Source organism: Eublepharis macularius, chromosome 17 (assembly GCF_028583425.1).
Source record: "Eublepharis macularius isolate TG4126 chromosome 17, MPM_Emac_v1.0, whole genome shotgun sequence".
NCBI lineage: Eukaryota > Metazoa > Chordata > Lepidosauria > Squamata > Eublepharidae > Eublepharis > Eublepharis macularius.
This window is the reverse complement of record NC_072806.1, coordinates 30,891,611-30,912,342: the sequence shown is the minus strand read 5'-3', so window position 1 is coordinate 30,912,342 and position 20,732 is coordinate 30,891,611. Positions and strand designations below refer to the sequence as shown.

General features: G+C 47.6%; 1 protein-coding gene across 1 annotated transcript in view; it reads left to right on the top strand.

Moving 5' to 3' along the window:
• DOC2B (double C2 domain beta) overlaps positions 1 to 20,732 on the top strand; it is a 164,917-nt gene that overhangs the window by 55,747 nt on the left and 88,438 nt on the right. The window lies entirely within an intron of this gene.

The following is a 20,732-nucleotide window of genomic DNA, read 5'->3' as shown; positions in this document are numbered from 1 at the left end:
AAAATTGGTTCTGCTTTTCATGTCTGTGACAGCAGCTTGGCAGACAGAAGGTAAGCAGGTGAATTATTCCCAGGCATGAAAAGCACTTCACCTGCTAAATTCATGCAGGGGGTCAGGTAGCTGTCAAGGCACAAGGATGGTAAAAAAAAACAACCATAACAGCAGTAGCGGAAGACGCTGGGAGAAGAACCAACCTGGGTAAAAGTGGTTTGTGAGGGGTAAAAGTAGCAAAACTGATTGGAGTGAGGAAGTAAGTGACCTCTTAGGCCTTTTTAATTTTTTTGAACTCGAAGCACTTAGTTAGCATTAAACGCACACTGGGTGAAGTGGATTAGCTCTACCCATCTGTTTAGCGCTAAACAGCCATTTAGTGGACTCCTGAGTTACACATGAGAAAGAAAGGGAGAAGTATATGTTTGGAGGGTATTATTTTTGGTGGTGTTTTAAAGGGCTTTTTCTTTCCCCATTTTGTGTTACATTAAATGTGAGACACCATGGCAGGGAACTCGAGTGATGCAGGCCTGTAGGTCCCGCGCATGACTTCTCTTGAATTCCTGCAGATCCTTTCATAGTGTGGCCAGGCCACCTCCTTTCCTCCTTGAACGCACCTCCATTTAGAATGCGCTGAGAGCTTTCCCCATTTATTAGGCCTTTTGTAAAATAATAAAAGCAAGTATAAGATTGAACGATCCCATTAAAACCGGCTGCAAAAGACCAGGCTGTGAGCAGTGGAGCAAGGTGAAGCACAGCCAAGACACAGTCGCAGGGAAAGTGGGCTAATGAGCTCAGGCAAGCTGGCGGCGGAAGTGGAGGCCGAGGAAACGCTGTCAGAAGGAGCTAATATGTGTATGGGAGGGGGGGTGACTCTGGAGGTTGCACCACGTAAAGAAGACAACTTGAATGTGATAACTTTCTGCTTCATTACTTTGTGTATTGCCCTGACCTGGCTCGTCAGAAGCTAAGTTAGTAGTTGGATGGGAGACCTCCAACAAAGACCAGGGCTGGAGAGGCAGGCAATGACAAACCACCTCTGTTAGAGCCAAGCTACAAGTGATGAATTACACTTGCCTGGCAAGTGAACAGATTCACGCAAGTGGAGCGCAAGTGAACGGGGAGGAATACACGTGAGTCTGTTCACTTGCCAGGCAAGTGTCATTCGTCTCTTGTAGCTTGGCTCTTAGTCTCTTGCCATGAAAACCCCACCAGGGGTCGCCATAAGTCAGTTATGACTTGAGGGTACCCTCTACCACCACACTGTCTGTATTATTCAATAGGTGCTTAATGAGTTAAACAGATACATCTCCGTAGTGGGGGAGCTGCATTTGTTGGACCTCTACCTGGTGTGTTGCTGCTATGGCTGTAGGAAGCCCATGTAGAAAATCAAACAGACCCTACCTTTACCTCACTCAAATCCAAGTTCTCTTTCTGTGCCTCTAACACTCGTCTGGGGGGGCATTCTGCATTACAGCCGCAGTTATTCAGTCAATATCATTAAATAATTACAATATTATGCATGATCCTTCTCCAAATATGTTGTGTACTGGGCCGAGCAAGGCCTCTAAAGTAGTTACTGTATTGATTGTAATGCACTATACTGTGTTGAGCTTGAGGTTCAGTCAAGGCTCCCAAAGCCTGCATTATCATTGGTCCATAATCCCTGCAATATCACTGGTTACTTTCTCATGACAGCAGCCAATCGGTCCTCTATAATAAAGACCAATCAGTGGCCTGTCTACTTCAAACATTGTATATAGTTTATGCAGATGATGGTATTCTAAAATATGTATTCTCATTGGCTATCAGTTATTCTGGGGGTGGAGCTGCTGTATATATATTGAGGACTTCTGTTCAGTCTGTCAGTGTGTGTTGTGTTCCTGCTAAATAAAGAGCTATTGAATCACCTCGTGTCTGAACCCACTATTTAACAAAATAATTTTAGCAGCTTACAGAAATTCAGCAGGTGCTGCTTTCCGTGCCAGTGTCAAGAAAACTGCACCTGTTGTATTTCTTTGTCATGATGCTCTGGAGCTCTGCTGGGGCGGGGTGGGGGGAAATCCTGGTCACCAGGACATTAATAAATTTCAAATTTTACTAGGCATTAGAGTTTCCCCCTGTGTTTCTTGTACGTCTCCTCTGCTTTTAACAGCAGCTCTAAGGACACTACACATGTTCAAAATCTGAACCAGGCATTCTCCCCTTGCCACTGGTGCTGTGCAAACGATGTGGCTCTGCTTTGTTTCCATTCCATTCTTTGCTCATTTATTCTCTGTTTGTGTCCCCCACCCATTTTTCTCTATTTCTCTCTCCATTCATTTCATTAAATCGGTCCGGGGGATCAGGTGCCCAAATGTAATCTCCGAAAGGTAAGGTCTGGTCTAGTTGGAAAGTCTCGCTGTTTATTGTAGTTAGATGTAGACAAAGACTGAGTTGCTCTAGATGTGTAGCTTGAAACACAACCAATGTGAGTGGAAATACACGTTGCGAAGTACCTGGAGATGCTCAAGCGCAGGGTTTTATGTAAGTGAGTACAAGCGCGGAGTTCGGGAGGGCCGAGCTCCAATTCACCTCTTCTTTTTTTGCAGCAAGAACTATCAGGGATGGACACCATAGAGCAAGTACTTTAGGCTCCTTTGTCTTGCCAATTTGAATTTCTTTAAGATGTGAGAAACTGTCAAGATCTGCATTTCAATGAATAGATGTGGGAGGTGGGGAAAACTGGGAATTTGGCCTTTATGAACAGCCTGCGATACTTTTAGCAGTTGAGGAGGAACTCCTATCGAATGTGTGAATGTACTCATGTGGTACAAATTGAAGTACGACTGTACAAGCGAGTGCAGGGGAAGTTGGAGGGGGGACACGTGAAATAAGGTTCACTTGAGCATCCCTAGGTACTAAGTAACATGCATTTCCACCTGGAATCTACCTACATGAGAACAAGGCCATTTGATTGGTGTGTCTTTCCACAAGCTGGGATACGAACTATGGTAATCACTTCAGGAGTTTGGGGGCCCTCCAGTAGCAGTCCCACCTCCTCCTTGGCTGTTTCTCCCTTTTTTTGTTGCCTTCCCTGCTCACTTGCTGGTTGCCCTCTCGGAGAAATGGCGATGAGGAGCAAGAGCAGCAACCCCTTCCTTCGGGGGAAGGTGGAGGGTAGGACTCAGGCTGGACCAGTCCCTACAGCTGCCCCGAGGGAGAGCACAAGGTAGTTATTTATTATTTTATCTATTTATTTATATCATATTTGTATTCCGCCCTCCCCGCAAGCGGGCTCAGGGTGGATAACAACCTTAAAATCACATATTGATTCCCATGGCTGGCAATGTGGGAACTGTGCAGACTTTGGATCCAACGTGTGCCTGGACTTAAGCCTTTTCCCAGCACCGTTTTTCCAACCTGAAAGGCCCCGGATAACTGCCATTTGCCCTGCTGGGGATTCTTACGTTGTTTGTATTTGGTGTGTTTGTGTACGTGTTTGTAGGCATAAGCTCTTCTCTTCTGCAAACAGGGTTCCTGATCCAAACTGAGGTCCAAATGTACCACTCCGTGACTATGTCTGTCTATAGTCCAAGTCACCAGCTTGTCGATTTTGTAATGTGTGAATCAGCCTGAGTTTTAAAATGTTGTCTTATTTGATTCAATCGCCCAACTTTGATTTGACTTTTCCCTTGTGAGAAATCAATCTATGAACATTTTTTAAAACCAGTTTCTCTTTCCTGTTGTCAGTTCCCCCCATTAAAATTAGCTCACGTTTCAATGCCATTTTTGAATCCGTTGAATATAAGCCGCATTAAAATGGTGGTACATAAAACTCGCGTGAGAGAATCACCATTGATAGCAACAGATAATAATAATAACATTTGATTTATATACTGTTCTTCAGGAAAACTTAACGCCCACTCAAAGCGGATTACAAAGTGTGCTGTTATTATACTCATAACAATCATCCTGTGAGGTGGGTGGGCTGAGAGAGCTCTGGAAGAGCTGTGACTGACCCAAGGTCACCCAGCTGGCTTCAAGCAGAGGAGTGGGGGATCAAACCTGGCTCTCCAGATTAGAGTCCTGCTGCTCTTAAACACCACACCAAACTGGCTACATGTGAAGGATCCAACATCACGTATAGCTTGGCCTGGACTTGCTGAAAAGGATTCCTTACAGCTTTCTGACTGGCAGCTTTTAAAGTATTGGGGAACTGGTTGTTTCTGAGCTTGTTTCAGGGCTGGTTCCCTTGTACACCTGCTTGTTTCCCATCTGCTCAACCTGTACTGTGATAAAGAATGAGCTTAGTACAAAAGGCAGTGTATTTTACCAGCACTTATTTCTTACAAAGAAACAAGCCTAGACATCATTGTCTTTGCAACCTCCTTCTGGTCAGGGAAGCAGAGAGAAATAAGCTAAGTAAGTGAGGGAGAAGGGGGCTGTTGCAGTACCACTAGTGGCAGCTACTTGGACCTGGGGCAGATTCCGTCAGGAAGCTCCATCATCGCACTGAGATAGTTTGCGTTTCAGTTTAGGAACAGATTTCCTGTTTATCTTGGCCAGTGCAGCAGAGATGGAGCACATGATGTGGATTTCAGCATATATCGCAGTACTCGTTTGCCCTAGCCCCAGGGGTGGGGTGGGGGGTTCATATCAGCTCCCTCCGCCCCTGCCAGAATTTATCAAGGGCCACTTCTAACCGGCTTTATAAGAACCAGACCAATCCTTCTCTAGTGTGGCATGTATCCTTGGGCCTCCCTGGCTTACTCGGTTGGCTGACATTTTGAAAGTCTTCAATATTTCAGCAACACTCAGGGACATTTTTATTCCTTGCCTATTATCCTTTTTTTTTAACTTAAGGAACTTTGGTTTCCTCCCTTTGTTGATCTCTCCTGGCTTCCTTCTGTTCATTTTAATCTTCAGATGTATTATATTGCTTTCAGCATCCCATCTGCAAAATCCTGTTTTGTGTGCTGAAAGGGGTGGGGAGGGTCTTTAACAGCAGGGATGAGCAGTCAAGGGAAGGGCCAAATGCCATCTGACATCTTTAGGCATGCCTGCCCTATTCACTTATAAAGCAGAAGGTGGGAGTCCATTTTTAACAGTGGGAAAAGTGTGCAGCAGTGGACAATGTGGTCTCTCCCCCCTCTTGCCTTGTGTTGCTCCAGCCATTTTCCTGATATTGGAGCTGAAAGTAGAGAAAAGCACCCGTGGGGGAGGGAAAGCAGAGGGAGCTCTAGGCCAGCAGTCTGTCTTCAGTCAGACAGTGGGAACAGCCCTCCGTAGGCTCTAGCATGTGAAGCACAAGGGTATACTGCTTCTGTACATGCAAGTTCCATTTTGCTCTCAAGAAGATTCCATTTAGCCATGTAAAGCCAGGGGTTTTTTTTGCAGAGAATAAACTTGAGTATTTTTATTGAAGGACATACACCAACTTGCTTTCAAGCTGGGGTATGCCACCTAGCTTCCGGGCAGGACTACTTTATCTAGCCATGGGAACAGCAGGGCAGTACCCCAGGGTCTGTCTGCTGTTCTTTCTGAAATGTTTACTCAGATCAGATACATCAGGGTTCTGATTTATCGGCGATAGAGGACAATCTGCCAACTCGGGTGATTAGCAGGGTTTCCACAATGTTTCTACCCACTTCAGAGTCAGGCAGGAATGGGGGAGAGAAGCTTTCCTGACACATCTCTGCCAGTTGGCATGGATGACTGATTCCTGTGACGGTTGTGAGACTTGACTGTTCTGGCAACGCAGGGAAGAAATGCTGCCACATCCTTGCCATACTTAGAATGTGATAAACTTATTTACTTAGGATATTTTTAGGCTACCTTTTCGTGCAACCCAAGACGGTGAATAATCAAAACCTTTAAAACAAGCTTTAAAAATATGTATTATAAAACCAGTTTAAAACAGCAATTAAACAAAACACATAAACAAAACAGATAACACAGAAGGAGGAGGGTCAGTGAGGGAATGCTGGTGGAAGACAATGCTTGAGGGAGACAGATGACTCTCCCTTGGAATTCCATAATTTTGGTGCCACAACCGAGAAGGCCATATCTTGGGTTGCTTGCAACCCCTCTAACCTCAGATAGCGAAGGAACCCAAAGAAGAGCCCCTAAAGATGACCATGGTGATTGGATAGGTTTATATGGGAGTAGGTGGTCCTTAAGGATTTTCCCACCATCTATCATGTCTGCATCCCATTCATCCATGCCATTCATATGTTCTGTGTTCCCTGTATTGATTTGATCATATTGTGTAACTATATGCTCTTTCATTATGCTCATGTACTGTAGCCATTATATTCATGCCATCTTGAGCTTGCCTAAAAACGAAAGTACTAATGTTGAGACTATTATCTCTGAAGCCTGCTTCCTGACCTTGTACTAAAGTGTAACTCTTCGCAAGAGATAGAGGGAGTCGAATTCCTTGTAATCTTCTGGCTTGCTCTGGCCAAACAAAGCTATTGTGTTTCTCATGAGAATTGGGACTTTTGCGCCTTTTTGCTAACTGCCCCAGGGGAGGGGGGAATCCTAATCCTTATATCAAAGTGCCTTAGCTTGTATTCTCATTCCTGCCAATTCCTATTCATCTTTGAAGGACCTGTGAATTTAATGGATCTCTATAATAAAACCTTTTCAACTAAGACCCTGGAGTATTTGCTGTGAAGGGTTTGGGGATCTATCTGTCATGGACTGCCATTCCTAGAACTGACACCATCTGAGCTCATTTGTTTCTCAAAAAAGAAATATTTTTCATTAGTGTAAGTAGTTTTCTTTCAATGGCTGTAGGCTTTGCACTTTGAACAGCTGTATGGTAGGCAGAAAAATCTATTGGTGAAGCCTTTGCCATACTTGCAACCAGGGCCGTCGTCACACGGGCTTAAAATTAGCGCGAAAATTGCGCAATCTACCGCAAAATTCCCACCTTATTCTGGCACTGTTGCGAGTCTGAGATTTCTCCTCTGGTCTCAATTTTCGCGCTATAATCTGCTTCCGTGTGACCATCCGGCATCGATTTCTATCCCATAATGACGGAATTTTCCCTTTCTTATCTTGACCCGTTATCCCAGACGCCCTTTCGCGCTCTCCTGCAGCGAGCTCCTTTTTTTTTAAAAAAAAACGTCCTTATATCGCTATAACGTCATAATACTATAAAAATACAAAGCAATGAAAGAGTGTTCTTTCTATGCTGCTCAAGCAGCATAGACCGAAAAAGTCTTTCCGCTGCCCTTCGCCTCCGACGGAGGGATCGCAGGTGTGCATGGCACAGAGTGAACGTGCTCTGAACCATCAAAACAACCAGTTGGGCCACCAGAACTACAAGTTCACTCGGTGGAGCCATGGTTGAGTCTTCGGCGATGGGGATCACGTCAGACAGGGGCTTTTCTCAGAACAAGAGTATATTTATGGATGTTCAAATTAGGAGGAAAAACAATCTTAGCCAATGTTCAAGCTGCTTCCAGGGCGGGAAAACTTGGCCAACCTATCCTGCTCTTTTGGGGTTGGGCTAACGTTTGGTTATAACGATGTAATGTCGTTATAACGCAATAAAGCGGAAAAAAAATTTAAAAAGGGGGGGAGGAGTTTTTTCTGTGCCCGTTCAAAATGACGGCACAGAGCGCTACGGTGTGAACAACTCGAAGCGGGAGGAGATGGTATTTGACAAAAGATTGCATCATGGCGCCGATAGGAACAATAGCGCCACATAATGGAAATTTGACGGAATAAACGCCCGTGTGACGACGGCCCAGGGCTTTTTTTCTGGGAAAAGAGGTGGTGGAACTCAGTGGTAGAACTCAGGACCGCACAATGACGTCACTTTGGGTCAGCTGGAACAAGGGGGGAGTTTTTTTAAAGTTTAAATCGCCCTCAGCGAAAATGGTCACATGGCTGGTGGCCCCGCCCCCTGATCTCCAGACAGAGGGGAGTTTAGATGGCCCTCTGCGCCGTGCCACGGAGGGCAATCTAAACTCCCCTCTGTCTGGAGATCAGGGGGCAGGGCCACCAGCCATATGGCCATTTTCAAAAGGTTCTGGAACTCCATTCCACTGTGTTCCCACTGAAAAAAGCCCTGCCTGCAACTTTCCTGGTTGATTTTCTGTGTCTGGATAGGCAGCAAAAAGCCTTTTTGGATGAGTGTGCAGCCTGCTGTATTAAGGCCTCATGAGTTAGACCTGTCTTCTATTCTATGGTCCTCAGTGGCACCCCAAATTAGAAGTGAGCACATTTTCCTCTGCTTTTTCATTGGCCTATAGATCGAGTCTTTCAAGCATTCAACAGTTTGACTGGGAGAATTCTGGCATTGGAGAATGCACACTTTGACGGGGGCTTCAGTGCCTTCAGCCAATGATTTCTCAACACCCCTGTCAGGGTCTGCCAAGGGTGCCGCCCTGTGAGACGCCGGCCTGCCTGACTTCAGCCTTAAAGGGCCTTCAGGGAATTTGCGGGATCCTGCTCTGTGGAAGGAGGGGGGTATACCTCACTCTCACACCCTCTGAGTCCACTCGCAGGTCCCTTCAACCTGACCTTGTCCCGGCTGCCTTCCATGATAGCTGTCCCCATCCAGCTGTTGGTCTTACTCCTCCTCTCCATCTTCTTTCCTCCACCTCCTCTCCGCTGCTTTCTCACTTTCTTTCTCTCTCTCTTCTCCACTCCACCACACTCCTACACAACAACCCACCACACCCTGTGGGTGGACTTCCCTCTTATCTCTTCACCCATTCCCTGCTCCACCTGTCAGCCACGCCCCCTTCCTACACTCTAGCCACAGCCCCAGCTGGATCAGGCAGTTGCACCTGGGTTTGCTCTGTTGGCTGCCCTGAGCCATCACACCTGTGCCTCCTTGGCTGGCTGCCAAGCTCTCTCTACTAAGGGCCTCAGGCAGCCCCACTTGTGGATACTTTGCTTTCAGCCCCACCTGGTTCTGGCTGATTCCTTCTAGCCTGCCTGCAGGCTAGGGCATGGCCCTGTGCTGCCCTTCCTCTACTCAGGGCTGGCGCCACCATTGAGGCGGTGAGGCAGGCACTGGGGAGCTGAGGCGCCAAAGGGGGCGCCGGAGAGGGTGCCGGGGGTGGAGGAGCGCGTCACAGAGCTGGCATGTCTTGCCCGTAGCTGCTGCAGCCGGCCAGCCCCACGCCGCTGCTACCAACACACACACCCAGCCAGGTGCAGCAGCTGCGAGCCCGGCACGGCAGGCATCTGGGGCGGTGTACAGAACCTCCCCAGCCACCTGCCACGCCCGACTGGGAGTGTGGGCAGCCTCCGTGCGCCGTCCCAGCCACCCGCCGGCCAATGGGGCTGGCTTGCTGCATGATGACGCAGTCCGGGGGGGCTTGTAGATAAGATCCCTTGCGAGCTTGTTAGAGAGAGCCTCCATGGCACAGTTTTCTGAGCCAATTAAAATTCTTGAACAATCAGCACATTTTGTACCTGTGAGATTAGTGGGTGGAACCAAAAGCTGCAGATTTTTTCTCACTCCTCCTTTTGTGCATACTTACCTAGCTTGGGTGACATAAGCTTTTGGACACCTGATTGGCTAACAGGCCTGAGCCACTTAGGTTCCCAAAAGTCCATAAAAATAGCTAATTTATTTATTTATTTATTATTTATTTGTTTAAATTTATATTCTGCCCTCCCCGCACCAGCAGGCTCAGGTGGATCACATTTGTATACATTTAAAATTACAACCACAGTTAAAAACATAATAGATATAGTATAAATAACAAACACAAGCAGCATAAAACAGTTCATTGATCCATTTCCAACCATCACTGAGAAATAGTTAAAGAAGGAGGAAACATTTTTTGGAGGTGGATGTTCTAATAGGGAGGGCCCCGTTCTACCCTATTTTGGCTGGCGGGGGCTCTACCCAGCATCAACCAAATGCCTGGTGGAACAGCTCTGTCTTACAGACCCAGCAGAATGATAGCAAATCCCGCTGGGCCCTGGGCCGATTCCAGACGGCCCTCCCCATCGCGAAACGTCGCGCGTCGTCGCGCAGAAAACGCAAAATATCGCGTTTTCTCGCGTGAGTTTTGCGCGATGTCACGCAAAACTCGCACGAGAAAACATGATATTTCGCGTTTTCTGTGCGACGACGCGCGACGTTTCACGATGGGGAGGGCCGTCTGGAATCGGCCCTGGTCTCATTAGACAGAGCGTTTCACCAGGTTGGAGCCAGGACCAAAAAGGCCCTGGCTCTGCTCGATGCTAGGTGGGCCTCCCTGGGGCCAGGGACCATCATGGAGCTTTGGGTTTCAGGTGTGTTTCAGCAACCTCGGCTGTAACTCTGTTTTGGCTTCACTCCTGGCTCTGGTTCCGTAGATGGAAGCCTGCTTGCAACCACCTTTTGTTCCACTGTGATGCCTAACTATGTGCCTCTTTGAAAGAGACTTTGACTTCTGTGCCATTTGCTAAACTTGTTTTGCCTTCTGAAATACCATGGTATGTATTAGTAAGTGCTTACATGCTATAGATTTTGTTGTTTTAATCCCCACAGTCTGTCTTTGTCAATTTTGAATATCTTTGCACCTTAAATAAATAATTATATTTTTACTTCTGTTGTGGTTTTTGACTCTAAAACCTCAAAGTCTCCATCCCTCTGTTGTGTGCTTCTTGGACCCCCTACTGAAGTAAACTTTGTTCTGCTTGCAAGCTAACCTTGCAAGGTAGACATTCTGTTTTAGTTCCCTGAAAGGCTTAGATATTTGTCCTTTCACTCCAGTGCCTTGGGATAGACGAAAGGACTGGGGGCAGCAACCGAGGCAATTGAGGTGCTTTTCTCTCATTACCAGTTTTGTAAGTTCTGTATATCTGGTTGCCAGGCTCTGTACAGGCTCCCCCCCTCAGCTGGGCAGAGATGGCGGGGCTGGGTAGCTGTGACACTATTCATTTGCTCATCTAGGGTTCCCAGGAGCCCACCGGTGGCGGGCAAACTCCCAGAGATTTGTCCACTCGTCTGCTGATCACCCAGCAATCGGCAGGAGAGGGCAAACTCCCAGAGCTTGCCTGCCACCTGCAGGCACCTCAGGTGCGCGTGCACCCACCCAGCATGGAGACATCACCTCCGTAAGTGACATCATTACACCAACCGCGAGAGCACCCCTGCACTCCATTTGGGGCCAATTTGGGCCCCAAACTGGCCAAATCGTAGCTGTGTGGAGTGCGGGAGCCCTTGTGTGGCTGGCGTGATGATGTTACTTACGGAAGTGATGACACCACTCAGCTGGCATGGTGACGTCACTTACGGAAGTGATGTCATCACGTTGGCGCTTGAGTGCGTCTATGCAGAAGGGTTTTAAATGGAGGAGCAGAAAGTAAGTGCCGGGTTCCAAACCTCCCAACGGGGGGGGGGGGTGTAGAGGGACCTGGCGACCCTATGCTTATCCTTCGCTGAAGCCAAATAAGGATCACAGGCCAATCCAAAGAAGCCCATTGTCTCTCCTTTGATTTGCTTTAACCCCCCCCCCCGAGCCCAGCACTGATGAGAGACGGTGTCGCTCTTCTCCTTGCTTTTCCTGGGATTCTGTCTTCATATCACTTCCATGCAGGCTGGGATTTCACACTTGGCTCCCACCAGGGATTCAGCCGCGTGTTGCTGATATGTTCAGATCAGTACGAAAACAAATTGTTTTGATGGAAGAGCTTTGCTTTTCAGTGTTTTTCTCCTCCTTCCTAGTTTTACCTTGAAGCTCTGGAACCATCACGGAGGCGAAGAGGCTGACTTGGGTGTAGTTAGGGGCGTTACAGAATTTTGTGACCACTCAGATTTACTTTAGAAGTTGGAGTTTCTTTTATAGTTTACTGGATTTGGCGACACAGTTGTGGTTGGAAATCAAGAGTAAAACTGACATTCAAGTGGACTCCTGATTTGTCCTGAAAATGGCATTATGCAAAGGAATAGCATGGGGAAATGAGTAAACCAAATAGGTGTGTAGCGTTGCCAGGGATCTGGAGTCCCTTGACAGGGGATCCCCAGGTCCCTGTAGTCTCCCGGCGGGGGATTGGGAGCCGGCACTTACCCCGTCTTCCTTTACCTGTGCATGTGCATAGTGCGCGCACGCTCCTGGCTCGTGTGATGACATCACTTCCGCAAGTGATGTCATCATGTGGGGGTCAAAGGGTGCCCCTGGGTCAAAGGGGGCCCTTGTTGCCACTGCTGCCAGCTCACACTGTGAGCGTGGCAGCGACTGCTGCCGCCACCCCGCTCGCTTGCTCGCTTGCTCGTTTGCCTGCCTGCCCGCTCACTCTCATTTGGTGCGGCAGCGAGAGGCAGTGGTGGCGGCAGCCAGAGCCAGTGGCAGCAATGGCAGTGAGAGCAAGCAGCTGCGTTCGCAGTGAGAGCCTGCTCTTGCTGCTGCTGCTGCTGCCACCTGCTCTCGTGGGGCATGCCTGGGGCATGCCATGCCACCCGGGGAGGTGGCTTCCCAGGGAGTGCACCCTCCTGCCAGCCATATAAGTGGGCACGGGGGCGGGGTGAAAGGGTGGGATCTGGGGATCCCCCGCCCCCGGCGGGGGATTGGCAACCCTATAGGTGTGGTAAAACTCACAACCACTAGGCCCAAAAATGATGAAAGCAAAGGTCACAAGGGTACCTTCCTACTCGTGTTGCCGTTTTGAGCTCCATTAAGAGAGGCCAAGTGGAACGGAAGAGTGCTGGGCCCAAGCCATTGAAGAGACAGCAGCATGATTTCAGTGACGTTGCTTGATCCTATCAGACTCGCATGGAAGAATTTCACATTGGGCTGGGTTCTCTGGTCAGTACTGGGAAGACGGACCCCATTTGGCCTTAAGCCCCAAAATGTCTCAGCTGGCTCTGTTGGAAGGCCTTTCTAACTTTCTTCGGTTTTTCTTTCATGTTTTGTCCTAATAGTTATAAAGCCCTCCCCCTATCCTCCATACTCAAGAGTGCAGAACCCATAAAGCTGCCTTATAATAAGTCAGGCCCTTGGTCTCTCCTGGTCAGAATTGCCTCTTCTTACTGGCAGCAGCTCTACGGAGTCTCGGACAGGAGTCTCTCACTGCTAACTGGTCCCTTTAGCTAGAGATGCCAGGAAGCAGACACCCTCCCGCTGAGCCACTCTTCACCCAGGAAACCCTTCGTCAGCCCTGGCAGCATTAGCGTCATTTTACAAAGTGAAGGTGGCAGTGGTGTCTGTTTCTCTACCATCTCCTGGAGCAAGATTTGAGCCAGTGACTTAACTTGAGTTGCCCGCTCTGGGTTGGGAAATTCCTGGAGATTTTGGGGATGGAGCCCAGGAAGGGCAGGGTTTGGAGAGCAGAGGTACCCCACTGGGGTATAATTAGGGATGCCAGGTCTCTATACCCTCCCACCAGCCTGGCACTTACCTCCTGCTGGCAGCGAGGTCTTCTTTGCGGGTGCGCTTTATGTGCGCCCGCTCTGGCATGGTGACGTTACCCCCCACCCGGGAAGTGATGTTATCATGCCAGCCACAGGAGAGCTCCCGCGCTCCACGATAGGCCAATTCGGTCCATTTGGGGCCCAAATCAGCCCCAAACGAAGTGCAGGAATGCTCCTGTGGCCAGTGTGGTGATGTCACTTCCAGGGGTGACATTGTTGCACCCCTTGGGAGCACATGCGCGGTGCGCATTCATGGGGTGCCTGCTAGTGGCGGACAACCTCGAGGCGCTTGCCACCTCCCACCAACCACTGGTGGGTCAGCAGGCAAGGAGCCAAACCCCCAAGAGCTTGCCCACCACTGGCGGGCACCTAGGAACTCTAGGTATAATGCCTTAGAGTCCATCCTCCAAAGCAGCTATTTTCTCCAGGGAAACTGATCTCTGTAGTAGGCCTGCCAGCTCCAGGCTGGTAAATTCCTGGAGATTTGGAAACGAAGTCTAGAAAGGTTGTGGAATGGGGTGGGGAGGTACCTCAGTGGGGTATAATATCATACTCTCCAAAGAAGACATTTTCTCCTGAGGAACCGATTTGTGTCAGATCAGTTGAAATTCTGGGAGATCTCCAGGCGCCACCTGGAGGATGGCAACCCTACTCTGTAGTCTGGACTCTGCTTGTAATTTCAGATCTCCAGGCCCCACATGGAGGCTGGCTGTCCCAGGACAGGGTGGAAATTTGTTCTGGTACTGTAGCTAAGGGTGTGTAACAGAGCAGGAGGGGAGTGGGAAGCAGAAAACCCCTTACCCTCTCCTGGGGGGATGTATTATGTATTATTAAACTGCATTCTGTGAGGTAGCAAGACATGGGACTGAAAAGGCCATTCAAATCCAGGCCCTGCCATTCAAATCCAGACTGTAGATCCCTTTCCCCAATCTAGCAGGTTTTGCCTTAACTCTGAGCTCCCCCCACCCCACCCCTGACCCTGTAAACTGGTCCTTTCCAGTGCTGGAGGGGTGGTGGTGCACTCATAAAATGAATTTCATGCCAGATTCAGCATGCCTTTCTTTTGTTTTTCGTTCTTATAGGGCGATTCCCCTGCCCCAAGGAGCCAATGTTTTGTTTTTCAGCAGTCTGGCTTTTCCCCTGTAGAATGAGTTCCCTGTTTCTTAGTTGGCTGTTTTCTTTCTTTTTATAGTAATCAATACTGTTTGCCAGTATTCTGCGTTCTTCATTTTTCACAGTTGGTTTTGAAGACTGGTTGGTGTTGTGTACACATGTTGTAAATTTATACATGCGGTGGAAATAGAGTGCAGCGCTGATTTACTGACACACAAAGAGACTTGGAAAACGGAGTATTTTTCAGGGAAATTTTCATGTGAAAAATGGCTTGAAAATAAACATGGTTTTGATTCACACCAGGAAGAAGCGAAATTTAAATGGGGATTTTCAGGGTGAAATGGCAGGGGTACGTTTGAAATCGTCCCTTGTGAGCTGTGCTGTTAAGCGGTAGAAATTCACCAGGTAAAGTTTTCTGTATTGCTGCCAGCGTGCTAGGGAGTTCGGTGCCCCCAATGGGTTTGTGCTTCTCGTGTAGTTCTTTCCAGGGCCATCCAACATCCCCCATCCCCCATATGCCCGTTATTTTAAGGAAAGTTCCTCCCTGCTGCGTTTTGAGTCGAGAAAACTATGAATGCAGAGAATGTTTCAATTGGGCTTATCCAGGAAGGTCCAAGCTCCAACATCATCCGCGGGGAAAATTTCTTGTGAGCCAACGGGATGAGTTTGACAGCCGACACGGGGATCCTCTGGTATTGAACATGGGTGGTAGATTATTAAATCAGAACTCCAGGCAGGGTGACCTGTTTCTGGAGGGCTTTCTTCTTTCTGGAGAGGGGCTCAGACAGATGTTCTTTGATTGCCTTGACTGCCTGATCCTCCTGCGTGAGAAATTGGCCTCCATCTTCCAGTGGGTGCCCTGCTGATACATGGGAGGGGTGTTGCAACGCTCCCGTTGCTTCCCCAACTGCAGTGAAATTGTGTGACTGGTTTGTGTGACTGGTCTGCAGTATGACTAGTTTGTTCACATCAACAGACAACAGAGCAGCAACTGAATTCCAACGTGGTGGGATCCGAATTGTGGGGAAGTGACCAGGAAAGAGAGATTGGGATCGTAATAGAGAGCTGCCTCAGCAGCACTGAAAATCAGTATACAGCAACATGGGGAAAGACCAATTCCATGCTAAGGATTATTAAAGTGGGCAGGAGGTCATAGAGTTTATAAACTTGTGGGTGGAGGAGAAATTCATCTTTTGCTGTTCCATAATTCTCAGACTCTCTACACAAGTCCTCAAGTCCTTTCTGTGGGATCTTATTTTCAAGTGTCCTCTGTCTCCCTAGCAGTGCAGGTGTATCCACAATGGGAGAACAAGTGTAAGATCTTTCATTTGAGCAGCCCTGTCTAAGAGCTAAACTACAAGAGACAAATTACACGAGGACATGCACGTGAAGGGGGTCGCAATGCTAGCTGGGAAGCTGAGTTTTAAAAGACACGTCGGAAGGCTTTGTTGATTTCCCCTCTCTACAGAGCCAGCAAAGATCGCTATGGACATTCCTTGAAAAGCATGATTTGGCCATAGTAATCCGTGCTCTGATCACATCATATTACTGTAATGTGCTGGATATGGGGCTGCCGTTGAAAATGGTTCAGAAACTTAAAAATTGGTCCAAAATACAGAGGGCAGGCGACTTGTCAGGGGCCAGTTACAGGAACCGTATCACTGCTATCCCGAAAGATCTACACTGGTTGCCCATCTGTTTCCAGGCACAATGCAAAGTGCTGGTTCATACCTAAAAGGCTTGGGGCCATGGTACTTGAAGGACCGTCTCCTCCCGTATTATCCAGCCTGACAGTTGAGATGTGCCTCTCAAGCCCTGTTCTGTGTGCCTTCAGAAGTGAAGTGGGTAGTAGTGACTAGAGACAGGGCATTTTCTGTGGTGGCACCTTACTTTTGAAACGCACTCCCCCTTGAGGCTCACCTGGCACCTACTTTACGATCTTTTAGGCACCTGGCTAAAACACATGTTTTTGACCCAAGCTTTTAATTTGGGTGTTCTATCTTATTAGCATTTTAATGGCCTGCTCTGTTTTATGGACAGTTTTTATGCTGCTTGTGCCTAATGGCTCGCTTACTTTTTAATGGCTTGTTTTTATGCTATCGTTTTTAATTGTAAGCTGCCTCGAACAGGACTTTGAAGAGGCCAGGCTTCCTAAGGGCCTAACGGCATGAAACATTTTCCCCATGACCTCCTGGGCCCGCTATGATCAGATGTGCGTTGTGAGCACCATGCGGGGAAGTTAATTCACAGCTGTACTGGGGCCCGATATGGCTTATGTTTCCCCTTCTTGTTTTCTCACCTGAAATGCCTTTGTGGGGGGTGCAGTATTTACACCATTGGGGGTTCCACATCTGTTGATGTTATACATCTGGGGCTCTCCAATGGCACACACAACAACAGAGAAACAGCATGGGAAAAGGAAAACTTGTTACACGTCTGATTGCATGGCTGCAGGGAGGATCCAGGGAAAATGTAGCATGTAGTTAAGTCCTAAGCAGAGGCACATTTGTGGAAGATGATAGTTCTGTGTAGATCTATATACACGACCAAGTAGATGGCTGTATAAACCATGAGAGCTAAAAAGAACCTCTGTGTTCAGAGGCAGTATACCCCAGGATGTTGGATGCTAGGGACAAAAACTGAAGACTATTTGTAGCTGGCCCATATCGGAGGCAGTATGCTGGGGTCGATGGACTTTACGCTGATGTGGCTGGATTCTTTTTATAGCTTCTTGACTCCACAAACATGGAGGGGGGGGGGTCCACAGAGGAGCCAGCTTGGTATTGCAACAAGAAGGCATTGCTGACAGTGCATCAAAGTATATTGCAAAATGGCAGGGGGGGGAGAGATAAAATTTATCCTTCCCCCAGAAAAAACAGCCATGAAATAAAGACAGCTTTGCAATTTGTGTATTGATTCTGCTGAAATAGAATTACATTCTGAGGAAGCCACTAAGAGCCTTTTTAAACAGGAACATTGAACGGCAGGAGTCTGGGAAATGGTGGGGGTTGTTTCTGGGTGGCTGGTAGGGCAACACGGCAGCTGCTGGATTGGAGCATGAAATTGATGGTGAAGGCAGGGAGAGAAACGAAGTGCAAAGGTTGCTTCCAGTTTTCGGAAAGGAAGGCTGGTTCCAGATGGAGAACAGCAGTCGTCTCGCTCCCACAGACAGGAGCCTCAAATGGCCATCAAAAATCAGTGTAATGTAGTGGCATTAAAATAATGTGCAGTTTTGCAACATATTCTTTTCAGTGTGGAAAAAAGCAAGCATGTGTTTCAAAGAGCAAATGGTGAAAACTCACATCCCAGCTCTGAGGTTTTTGGGACGAACACTGAGCGTTTCATATCAAGAGTTGCCAGTGACTTTTTTAAAAACCCTCATTTATTAGGTATTCAGAGGGCTGACTTAGGGTTGCCAACTCTGAGTTAGGAAATTTTTGGAGATTTGGGGGTGGAGCCTGGAAGGGCGGGGTTGGGGAGGGGCGGGACCTCCCCAAGGTATCCTGCCAGATAGTCACCATATAGTTCACCCTCCAAAGCAGCCATTTTTTTCCAGGGGAACTGACCTCTCTTGTCTGGAGATCAGTTGCAATTCCAGGAGATCGCCAGGCTGTACCTGGAGATTGGCAACCCCAACCTGATTTGAATTGAACCAGTAACATGAAGGGTGAAATTTTGGATTTTTCTTTGTTCCAGCCGAGCTTAAAGTTTGTGTGATGGTCTGATGGACAGATCATTTTAAGGAAATGAACAAAACTATTTCAGATGAATATTGTACATTACAGGATCACTCTCAAGACCCCGATCATCACCTTTGTCCTGAGCCATTCAGGGCTGTAGGTCGGTCATTTTAAAAGCTGTTAGCATCACACAGAGGTTTTCTTTTCAGACCTCATTGTAAACTCTACCTCATTTTTATTATTCATCAGCTGCTACATAATGAAGGTACATTTCCTCTATGTGCATTTGGCAATAACCCTGCGACAACAGGAACGTGTTTGCACATAAGCAATTATCAAAAATGCCAGAGCTCTGTAATTTGGTACCTCTAGAAAGCACAGAGTTACTTAAGCCTAGAATTAATTGTGAGTTGGAACAAACCTAGAATTAGCTGCCAGAACAGCAGCTAGGGTGTAATTAATTATCGAGGTGGTTATTGGATTCCACCCAGCTCTGCAACATTTCAAAACACTGTTGAGTGTCGGCTGTGGGAACCTTTCTTGCCTACCTGGTGTATTTGATAGGCAGCCCCCTGGTGACTCTCTACCCTTTACTCTTCCTGGAAGGACCTCAAGGGGACACATCTGGCGTCCCCTTCCCTGTTTTGGGTTGGATTCCATGATCCATGGCCACAATGGTTGTGGATCTTTCCCTTGTGCCCCACTCCACCCCAGCAGTCATTTCCATCCCTGGGAAAATGGATTCCTGGGGCTGTAGGACTTGCAGAGACTAATAGCTATGTGAGTTATGGGGCTGTACTTGGAAGGACAAAGGGGGCAAAAACTATCTCTCTCTCTTCAGTGCAGCTCTACAGTTGGAAGAGGGGAGAAGGGGGAGATTCTCTGTCCCACAGACGATCTGTGAGCCTTACGGCTCAGTGGTCCAGAGGAATTAGCTGTGTTAGTCTGTAGTTGCAAAATATTCAGGAGTCCAGTAGCACCTTTAAGTCTAGCCAACTTTATTGTAGCATAAACTTTAGAGAACTACAGCTCTCTTAGTCAGATGAGAGACTCTTTTACTATATGGCTCAGTGGTGATTTGAAGCATGGCCTCCTTAGTCCTTACTGCTGTATCCAGGGCTGGTTGTAGGCTGGGAGGGGGTAGGCAGAGAGTGCTAAAGGGCCTCTGTCCCCCTCCCCTGCCCACCACTAGGACCTTCCTTGTTTCCCTTCCCACTCACATCCCCACATGGGTCTCCACCCAGCCGCCTGTGCATTCTTTTCCCACCCAACTTTGGCTCCTCCCACCACTTGTGCTGACGGCTGTCCAAACCACTTGCCCTTTCCTGGTGGTGATGGGTAGTGGAAATGTGGATTGTGGAGCATTCATAAACAAGTGTCCAGGAGGTTGGCAGCAGTAGTTCCTTTCAGAAGCTTTGGGCCGCAGCAGTCACCTCATCTCAGGGTATGCTGATGCTGTTCTTGACTATATTGCGTTGGTTCTCTCTACCAACTTTGCTACCCCTGTACCTGGAATTCCCTCACCCCACATGGAGACTCTTGTTTCTATTTCCTGTCTCACTTTCCCTAGAACCCTTTGCCCCAGCTCTAAGTACAGCTCTAAGAGCCAGTTTGGTGTAGTGGTTAAGAGCAGCAGGACTCTAATCTGGAGAGCCAGGTTTGATTCCACTCTCCTCCGCTTGAAGCCAGCTGGGTGACCTTTGGTCAGTCACAGCTCTCTTAGAGCTCTCTCAGCTCCACTCACTTCACAGGACAATCGTCATAACTTAGAAAACACACTTTGTAAAGTTGTCCTAAAAGGCAGTATATAAATTGAATGTTGTTGTTGTTATGACGGAGGCAACCCGGATTAATTTAATTAATTTAATAACCCAGATTTCAATTCGATAACCCAGATACTATATTTATTCTTGGGTGGATGACTCTCCCATACCCATTCTACGAAAGCAATGGATACCATCCACGTTGGGAGGTGCCATTGAATGGTCATACAGTTCCTAAAATCTGTGATGATGATCTCCAACAAAGGGTCTGAGAGTTTTATGGAAATAAAGATCTTACACCTCCTTACCACCAGTATGTGTCTGCCGTTTTTGTTTCTGTGTGTTGTTACGGAGCCTTTCTCTTTTGCCCATTTTTTGTTGATTGATTTGTTCCAATTGGTACACAAATAGGTGTCACTTTTAATAGTTCCAGAGGAGTTAGCCGTGTTAGTCTGTAGTAGCAAAATCGAAAAGAGTCCAGTAGCACCTTTAAGACTAACCAACTTTACTGTAGCATAAGCTTTCGAGAATCACAGTTCTCTTTGTCAGATGCGTGACGAAGAGAACTGTGATTCTTGAAAACTTACGCATCTGATGAAGAGAACTGTGATTCTTGAAAGCTTATGCTACAGCAAAGTTGGTTAGTCTTAAAGGTGCTACTGGACTCTTTTCAACTTTTAATAGTAACATTCCTATTGGAAAAAGGTGACGCAGTTTCATCCTGAGCGGAGAAAACCCACGTCAAAAACTGAAAATTTTGGCTCGAGAACTGTGTCTTCAGAAAATCTGGTAACGTTCCTGACCTTGGTTGAAGTCTTGGATTGCTCTTCT